This window comes from Callospermophilus lateralis, unplaced genomic scaffold (genome assembly GCF_048772815.1).
Source record: "Callospermophilus lateralis isolate mCalLat2 unplaced genomic scaffold, mCalLat2.hap1 Scaffold_408, whole genome shotgun sequence".
In the NCBI taxonomy this organism is placed as follows: Eukaryota; Metazoa; Chordata; class Mammalia; order Rodentia; family Sciuridae; genus Callospermophilus; species Callospermophilus lateralis.
In genome coordinates, this window is record NW_027514360.1 from 1112005 (window position 1) to 1122442 (window position 10438).

A 10438-nucleotide genomic window follows, 5' to 3' on the forward strand; every position below is an offset into this window, starting at 1 on the left:
TTGGAATCACTCCAAACATCTTGCTGGCAAAGAGGGTGTATTTTTTGAGATAGCAAAGTTGTTTATTGAGCCGCAGTGTTCAATCAGCATCAGTAACTCCTGCAGTCCAAGGAAAATTGGAAAGAAAAAGCTTAGTGTAAATCTTCGAATATGGAGTAACCCATTAGCTGGTTCAGCCAGTCACAGAATGGGGCTTGAAATGTGAACATATCATATACAGGGTTATGTTGTGGCTGTCTGTTGTAAAATATATGGGATAGTCTCTACCTATCAAAGCATTTTCATTTTTCTGCCACATGGGCACACAGATATTTTGACAGTATTGCTGGCATAGCACACCCAACCAAAATAAAAGATCTATATTATTTTTCTGCTTTCCACTTTTGTCTTCAAGCTATTTCGTTCAAATATTCATTCAGTTTTATCATGTTTTTTTTTCCTGAATCATAAAATGCTTAACAATACCATATCATTGATGTATTCCATAGAACAAGACAGTATCTTATTTCTTCTGTGAGTGATTATGGACGAGTACCTTATATTGCAGAGATTAATGGTACTGTTTTAGGAAGAGCTGCTGTAGGATGGTGAAATGAACAGTAATAAAGTTGGCAGACTGAAGGCTGCTCTGTGTGTCTAATGTCTGAAAAAGAAGTCTGCTTTTATGCAAATACACATTGGCTGTGAAGCTTGTAATTCTGGAATCCAAACATCTAGCATGTGTCCTCTGTATGACCCAATATAAATTGAAAGACAGAATGTAGACAATGGGTGGAGAGTGCAAGATTGAGAAGGAAAATATTAATTATATTAGTGGTTATTTGTTAAAGGTCACTGCCTATTAAAGAAAGAAACTCAGGAATGGAACTTCTGCTAAATGCTCAATTATGATCTTAGCAATGAAAAAAGAGAGAACAATTGTTATTATTTTCTTTCTAACCATAATAAGGGTTAAATAATATCTAACACTGCCTTTGGTGCTTGGTAAACAGATGATTTCATTGTATCGTGCTGTTGTGAATACTAACACTGCTCCTTTTGTTAGAAAAGATAACAAAAAAAACAGGAGAGAGTGCCTGATAGAGCTGTCTGCAGCAATCTGAGTGTTGAGACCCAAGGATTACTCGGAACCATATGGAAAATGTTTCTGAGTCGCCAATGAAAATTTGAGAAGAAATGGGAACTCTTTTATATTATTGTCCTGGATGTGTATTGTTTTTGTCTCCTTCTAGAATTTCCTTTATCTTTTCATAACTTCCTCAATACTGGCCATGAGTACATCTCCCAGCCATGTTGATCCAATTGTGAGAATCGGACCAAAACTGGTTAAAAAAAAATTATTTTCTGATTCCTGGCTGAGTTCAATGATCCAGGAAGCTTGGGAACAGGATTGCACCAAATTAATCTAAGAAAGTACATCTCTAGGATTTGAAATCTTAACATGAAACACACAGAAACAGTTAAAATTCATGCGTTCCACCATACAGAAGAAATCTATATAACATTATATGTTGATAAGATGATGATAATAAGCAAATGGAAGCTCAATCCATACATAGAGTCCTATGGTCCTTCAAACCCTGAATCAAGGTGTTTGCCAGACTTAACTATACCCCAGTCTTTCCTATGTGTTGGATATTCACTAATTTCTTGTATTCCTTAAGTTATTCTGTCTTGTTAAATTGATTCAGATTGGCATTTGTCACTTAACAATAAGAATCTTGACTAATATCATTTATGAAATTAATGATTTTCAGGTAAGCTGTAAAAAAATCATCATCATGTATTAACTATGGTATAAACAAAAACTAAAAGTACAAGATTTAAGTCTGGAATTGACCCAAATGTATTTTTTCTTAATGAGATCATTTACATAAAACACATTTAAAAGGTTAAGTAATCCTGAGAATATTCAATAGTTAAGTATGGAACAGATAAACAAAGAGAGACAATTCAATCTGTTATATGTGATTATGTCAGATAGAAAATATTTAACCATTACTCTTTTTATTCTAGTTCACCAAATTTTTTTTTAGGTTTCCTAAATACAAATGAGTACAAATTTTGCTGGATGAGCACTAATTAAAAAATAAACATGACAAATTTAAATTGGACATATTTGAATTGTTTATCTCTTTGCAGAGCAAATTCTAAGACTTCCCCCACCTCCTTATTCATGTTTGTTTATAGAGTAGCTACCATCCAGCAAGTATTGCAGATGGAACTAAAAATCTAATGGAAGAAAAAAGTAGTGAATTCAAACAGCACAGAATACAGTCATAAATTGCTAGCATAAGTTATGCACTAATTCTAGAACTTTCTGTGAGCACAATGGACAATGATTTATCTATTTTATGACCTGTCCTGTTCAATACCACAACCAATGGAATTATGTGGCCAATGAAAAAGGACTGAACATTTTATTTTAAATAATTTACATTTAATTAACCACATGTAACTAGTGGATACTGTATGGATACACATGTACAGCATGTTACTTCATTTACAGTCCTAATGTGGCACAGGCCCTCACAAGTAGGAGGTATGTAGCAAATGTTGATTGCTTTGATTAGGTTGTTTATGATCATAGCAACTGCTACACAGAGATCTGCTATAATGAAGGGAAAGAAAAAAATAGGGGAAAATAGAAAGTCACTGCCCGGAGTCAGAGAATTTAAATACACAAGATTAGAAAGTTTCATATAAAGATAATATAATAAATAATAATTATATATACTACTTAATCAAGCAAAGAACTAATGAGATAGGAAAACTAAATACTGAATTTAGTAAATAATCCAAAAAAGACTGATCAATTGATTGATCAATTTGGGATGTGCCAAGGAGCAAACTGAGGGCCTAATGCATGCTCTAATAATCACTTTACCACTAAGCTGCAATTCCAGCCCCAGTAATACAAGCTCTTAAGTGGCTGATGATGAACATAATAAATAATGATGATTTTTCAAACACATGTTAAGCAGAAGTCAATTTATATATATATATATATATATATATATATATATATATATATATATATATATATATAATTTTTGCTTTGGGGATTTAAAATTTATTCTCACATAAATTAAAATTAATTCTACACCTGCCAAAAACCTAACTTAACACATAGGTCTCAAGAAAATTCATATTTTACACAGAAATAATAGAGGCAGCACATGGTGGGTTTGAAATCAGAAACTTGGGGTTCAACTGTTAGCTTTGTTCTTCATTAAAGGGAGAGGGGAAGGAGTAAAATGGAGGTGGAGAAGAAGTGGAGGAGATGGACTGGAAAGGGAAGTGAAGCCAGGGAGGAGGAGAGTGGAAGGAAGAGAAGAATATCTTTCTGTGAGAGTTATGTCATGAAAATGAAAGGAATTGAAATACAGGTAAGTGTCTCACAAAGGAATGGTACTCTGTCATCATATGTTATGTGTAAGTAGATTAAGTCTTTTGCAATCCAGGGCCATTCTTCATGTTTGTGTTAAGTTGGAATCTCCATGCACCATGATCTCCAGCTGCTGCTTCTCTGTCTCCTTCAACTTTTTATATATGGAACCATTGATTTCCTGTATGTGCTGATTCAGCCTCCCCAGAGTTTTCATAAGAAATCCCAAATGAGCCAGAATATATCCCCACAGCAACCACACCAGTGTCTTCCTAATTTCAACCTAATCCAGTGGAGTTTTGAATTGTTGTTTGCATACTTTTCATCAAGGGTCCACACATTACTTCTCCCAAGTGTTCCTTGCTGCTAGTATCTGTAAAAAGTTAGAGTAATGCAAACCTATCGAGCTGCTGTGAAGATTAACTTAAGGAATGGATAGAAAATGCTCAGGAAGAGTAGGAAGAGGTTAATGGAGCAGAGGAAGGGGATTGAGGGTAAAGGAGGAGGGACAGGAAGAACACTGGAATGAATCTGAGCAAAATTTCCTATGTAGGTATTTGAATATACCACAGTAAATCATAGACACACACACACACACACACACACACACACACACACACACACACACGGCACTAATTTAAGCAAATATATAGATAAATTGAAGAAAGATTAGTAGAATAGAGGAAAGGGAACACGGAGGGAGGGGAGGGAAAGGGGAATTACTAGGAACTGAATCAGAGAAAACTTTATTTCATGCTTGTAAAATTATGTAAAAATGAACCCTAATAGTATGTATAACGAAATAGAAAAAGGAAATGCTCAGGAAAATGATTCCCAAAGCAAATGCTCAATACTATATACTATATATATATATATATATATATATATATATATATATATATATATATATATATATATATATATATATTTGTACATTCTCTTCTTCCTGTTATAATTGCATTAATTATTTGCAGGCACTATCTTCTTGGGTCTAATGATCAGTTCCTGTTCACAGCCCACACTAATGTTCTGGTGCCTTTCCAGGTTTCAGGTTTGACATTCTCTTCATATTCCCACTTTGGTTAATTAGTTTAAAATTTTATTCACTTGTTCATTCATAAAATCAATTTACAGCTGATTTTAATTTTTTTTAACAAAAATGGCAAAAAGAGAATGCCTAAGATAAGACAAGAAATGTGACAATGAATGTAAGAAAAAATGTTCTACCCAGTTCAGTATTGGGAAGGATAGAGGTAGAGAGGACAATTATATCCATGCACAATAATTAAGACATGGGTCTTTACTCCTAAATAGGGGGTGAGAATGATGGGAAAAAAATTTCCTTGTTTATTTTTGGTTTTCCAGACCTTGTGACCATAATCCGTATCTTCAAGTGGTAAGGGAGACAGTGTTGTTAATTTCCATGGACAATAGAAATTTTTAAAAATATATACAATAAGGGAGGAGAGACTGGCACATACACATATCATACCATGAAGGGCTGTGTGTGTGTGAGTGTGTACACATATTTTACCTGAAGTCTCCCCCCTTATCATCTGTCATTCCACTCCTGTCTTACAGTCTTTTCTACATAAAATATACAGAAAAGTGTCACTTTTCTGTGTAATTTTTCTCTGCTCAAAGCTCTTCAGTGGCATCTTGCATTGCTCAGAATAAAGTCTTAACTAGTTGATATGACTGAGTTCTTAAAGGAACCATGCTTTCTGAAATAAATAAGCTAGAAAAGAAAAAGGAGAAGGACGAGGAGGAGGAAAAAGAAGAGTAAAAGGAGAAGGAGAAGGAAGAGGGGAAGAGGAGGAGGAGGAAAAGGAGAGGAGGAAGAAGAGGAGAAAGGGGAAGAAGGAGGAGAAGTAGTAAAGGAGAAGCCGGGGAAAGGGTATGTGTAGAGGAGATCTTGATGTATTCCTGGTGCTACAACAAAATACCACATACTAGGTAATTTGTAAACAATGGAAATTTATTGCTCATAGTTCTGGAGGGTGAGAAGTCCAAGATCAAGGTACCAGCAGATTTGGTGAAGCTCATCTTTATTTCCAAGGTGTCATCTTGTTATTGCATCTTCACCTGGCAGAAGGTGAAGGGTCAAAAGGGCCCGAGTGATTTCTCCCAGCTCTTTCATAAAAGCATTGTTCCCATTAATGAGGGTTTCACCTAGTCCCCTCCCAAAGGTCCCATCTTCTAATATTATCATCTTGGGGTTTAAATTCCAATATATGAATTTTGTAGGGGCATACACATTCAAACCATATCAGTGGAGAAGAAGAGAAGGAAGAATTGCTTCTAAATGATGTAGCAGAGAAAAGAATTCATGAATTCAAGGGAAGTTGTCCTTTAACTAGAAGGAGATCAAGCATAAATATGGTAATCAAGTCCTACAGATAGTAAACTTAGGTCAATCCTAACCGGATAATCTATGCAGTCTATATTTCACAAGAGTTCAGTTCATCACTTTGTGAGAGAGCTGAGAATTTGTACCTTTATGTCACTAATTATTTTTTAGTGGCTTTTCCTGAAGGAACATACATTTTCAGGCTTTTTGCATCTCATTTGTGTAGACAGGGTATGCTAATCATCCTGAAGACAGCTCTATGTTTAAAAGATGCAGATTTGGACTGGTAAAATATGAGTTAGTGGGGAAATCTGTGGATGATTATAAGAAACGTGTGGGAAACATGATCTGCTACAATTCATCCATATCAATGGTCAGATCCATTCAGTTGTCACATTAAATCCATTACACTGTTGCTTCAAGATGATGTCTGATAAAATTCCTAGAAAAATAAAAATGAAAAGGAAGTATTAGTGAGTTATACTATATTGTGCTCTATGGCAGGACTTCCATCATAGTTGGTCCTGTAGCCTAAGTAATGTACACCATCTCCCACCTTCACCATTTATTCTAGACTTCTCTGACACTTGGTCAACACTTCTGCTACCCTGGATTAGAGGAGGATGATTTCAGAAGCTCAGTAAATAGATAGCCAAGTTCATTGCTCCAGGGCCTAGTTGAGGCAGAACTTCATGGTGGAACAATGTGGTAGAGGAATGTGGCACATGCTACCAGGAATCAGGGAGAGAGAACTCTGATCAACAAGGACAAAATATAAGTCCCAAAGGCACACCACTAGTGACCCCACCTCCTCCAGCTATATCCCACCTGCTTAGAGTTAGCATCCAGTTAATCCCTATCAGCAATGATCAGGATGTAGCTCTCATAAACCAATCATTTCATCTCGAAACTTTCTTGCATTGTCTCACGAGTGAGTTTTTGGATGATACCTCATATCTAAACCATAATATTCTGCCTGTACCCTCAAAAGCTCATGTCCACCCCACAGTGAAAAATACATTTAGTCCATTTCCAAGTCTCAATAATTCAAGGATTGCCCAAACATTCAAGTTCAAAGTCTCCACTGAGATTCAAGGCAAACTCTCAGCATGAGTCCCTCTAAAAGTCTGAAGCAAATTATATATATCCAAAATATGAAGGCATAGAATAAACATTTGTATTCCACAGGGGATAAATAGGGGGATAGAAAAAAGAAACAAGATCAAAGCAAGAGAAAAATTCACCTGAGAAAAGAAGTCTTGTAGCTCCTAAGACCCTGCAAGCAGCCGCTGAGAGGGTGCTGCCTGGAGATGTGTAAAGGAAGCTCAAGTAGCACTGGATACTCTCCAGATTAAGAGATGCCAGTAATATGGAGTGTCTTTTGAGGAAAGCTGTAGGAATTGAGCAGAATTAAGCCAACAGAGAGGGAGGCCAAGTGGTCTCTAAACAGCAAGGACATAGGGGTGGAGCTGCACAAGATTTTTGGAGAGAAAGTTAGGATGCCATGTACCCCAGTTGCCAAACATGAGGCTACAAGACTTGAGTTTATCCTTTCCTTTCTTTAGTATATAAATGATATTTGACAAAACCCAATCAATCACTCAATGATTCTAAAAGTTACTACTTCCCCTATATTACTTGAATGCTGGAGATAATGCAAAAGAAAATAAATCCATTACCTCCAATCCCATCCCAATTCACCTCAGAGGAAGGTTAGATATAAGACGCTATTGAATTACAAGTTACAATACAGTTTCCACCAGTAATTGCATCTATGTTACCATCAGGCTGGTAAATGACCCCACCTCAGGATTCTCTCCCACTGTCCACTTTCTAGGACCAGCTCTGTTAACTCAGTTAATTCTCCAAAGTGAAATCCCAAGATAAGGAGTTTGAAATGAAATGAATTTACTAGAGAAAGTTCATTGAAAAAAAAAACTGGAAAAGGAGTGGGGGGAATTAGAAATTGGTTTGCCTATATCTCTTCCAAATTTCCAGTGTAATGTCATCAGGAATGAGACCTTGTGAATGGGATCAAGACCCTAATAAAAGAGACTTTCCCTTTCACCTTGTACAATATGGGGATGGTGTTCTTCCCTCTAGAGGATGAAGCCATGTCCAGACAAACAGATGTGCTGATTCCTCCATCTTGGAACTCCCAGCCTCTGGAATGGTGGAAAATAAACTCTATTGTTTATCAATGACCCAGTCTGTGGTATTTTAGGATAGCAGAACAAACAGGCAAAGTTCAAGCAAGAGTGTGATACCCACAAAAGCCCTATAGGTACCAAATTAGATTTTTGGTTTCTGACTAACAAATTACCACATTTTGTGACAATACAATGCCTACTTATTTCATAGCTCTACAATTTTGATGTCCAGCCAGACTCAACTGGGTTCTCTGCTTAGGGATCATAAGGCCCAAATTAAGGATTGGTCTGGTTAAGTTCAGACCTGGAAACTGAGGATGAACATGCATCAAAATTCCCTTAATTATGGTAGAACATAATTCCTTATGATTGCTGGATTGAAGTCCTTGTTTTCTCGTTGGCTGTTGGGCTGTTGTTACCCACCTCTGCTAAAATCTCTCTACAGCATTCACACAACCCCTTTATCTTCAAGGTCAGCAGTGGCTCGTGGATTCCTTCACATGCTTTTTATCTCTTTGACTTTTTCTTCTGCTACCAGCTGGAGAAAAATCCCTGCTTTTAAAGGACAGTCTCACCTGAATAAGCTCCTTGTATCGAAGTCAACTAATTAGAAAACTTAATTAAATATGCAAAATCCCTTTGTCACATAACAAGAGTTAGAGGAGGAACACCATGGGGCAGAGACCTCAAGGGCCATGTATAATTCCATCCACCACAGTCTGGTACAGAGCTGTCATGCACCAAATATATAAAACAATTAGTTTACCTAAAAACAAACAAACAAATAAAAAAAAACCTCATCTTTCACTGGGTTATTACAATATTAAAATGGATAATGCATACAAAAGTACAGATAGTCCCTAACTTAAGATGGTTTGACTTGAATTTTCAACTTTGGGATGGTGAAAAGCAAAGCACATTTAGTAGGAAATGAGCTTATGCATTGTATTTTGAATTTTTATCTTTTCCAGAGCTAGCAAAATGTGGTACAGTACTCTCTTGTGTTGCTTGTCATCTCCCAGGCAACCATGAGATCACAAACATAAATAACCCATTCTTTGCAGTGTCCTGCAATGCTATAGTTTTCAGATATAGTAGGTTTTTTTATTATTTTGCATCCCATCATGTCTGCAAAATGCCTATTAGGTGTATACATGAGATATTTCACTCTTAATTATAAAATAGTCTTCATATTAGATAAGTTTGTTCAACAGTAGGATCATGGAAGTGTTTGGAACACTTAATCTTAAAGATAGGCTAGGCAAAGCTGTGATGCTCAGTAGGACCAACCAGGTGTATCAAACACATTTTCAACTTAAGAAATTTTCAATTTTCATTTGGTTTATGAGGATATCACCCCATTGTAAGTTAAGAAACATCTTATTTAGAGGAGTGCTCTATTCATAGTAAGCAACAGCAAATCCCTCAGCTCGTAGATTAACAAGGTTTTTATAGCTGTTCTCTGAAGAAGGGCTTCTACTGACCACGCTTCCTAATATTCATGCCCTTATATAATTCCTGACCCTTGAGTCTAGGCTGACGTTGTGATATGCTGGTAACAAATAATTTGTGAGAGGGGTAATACTGTCTGACTGACTCCTGATCTTATGTCATAAGAACTCAGTTTCTAACTTTGTCTATGGGTAAAACCAATTCTGCTCTAGGGAAAACCAATTTTCTCAGACCACTATGCTCTGTGGATACTCCAACTAGTCATGTGAAGTGATGGCATGGAAAAAAAGATGCTTGAACAGCCCTAAGTGGTTTTAACTCAGGCAGATGATAGACCAGTGATTGAAGAAGTTATCTTGATCGTGACCCTGTTAAACCTTCAAAAGTCAATTAACATCTGGCTGTAATGCTATGTGAGACTCACAGAGCCAGTAAAGATAATAATAAATTCTTGCTTAATGTCAACAAGTTTGCTATTTTATTTTTGTTTTTTGTTTGTTTATTTGTTTCTTTGCAACAATGGACAGCTAGAACAAAGTTCAAAGCAAGTTACTAAATTAAGTTGTCATTGTAATATATTTTCATGGTGCAAATTCACATTACATCCTTTCCCAGGTTCTTTTGTAATTTTGAGATTGGTTGATCTAGAGGTTCTTTGTGATGTGGGAATCAGTCTTTCATTTGCTTTATGTAGACTTATTGTTCATTAGAACACACTTCCATTCCTTGACCATCTGTGATAAATGTCTATGTCTATGCATGGATGGTCAGATCTCAAATTAAATCTGACAACCAAACCAAGTGGTTGGACTTAATTTGTCCTCCCCTGGCTCCCACTTATTACAAAGAGACCTGATCATTCAAGTGCTTTCAAGCTACACATTCCTGTAGTTGGAAGTTATTACATGTTGATAGTTATCTTCAGTGACATTCACTAGCCTTGATGTGGCAGGGAATTTTAAATAGAACTGAGAAACAAAGGCAATGCAGTTATGCAGACACCGGAATGTGAAATAACACTCCAGTGACTTAATGAAATGGGATCAAGATAGCTCTAATAAAATATGAAGGCTTTCGAGTTTCAGATCCTATTATCTC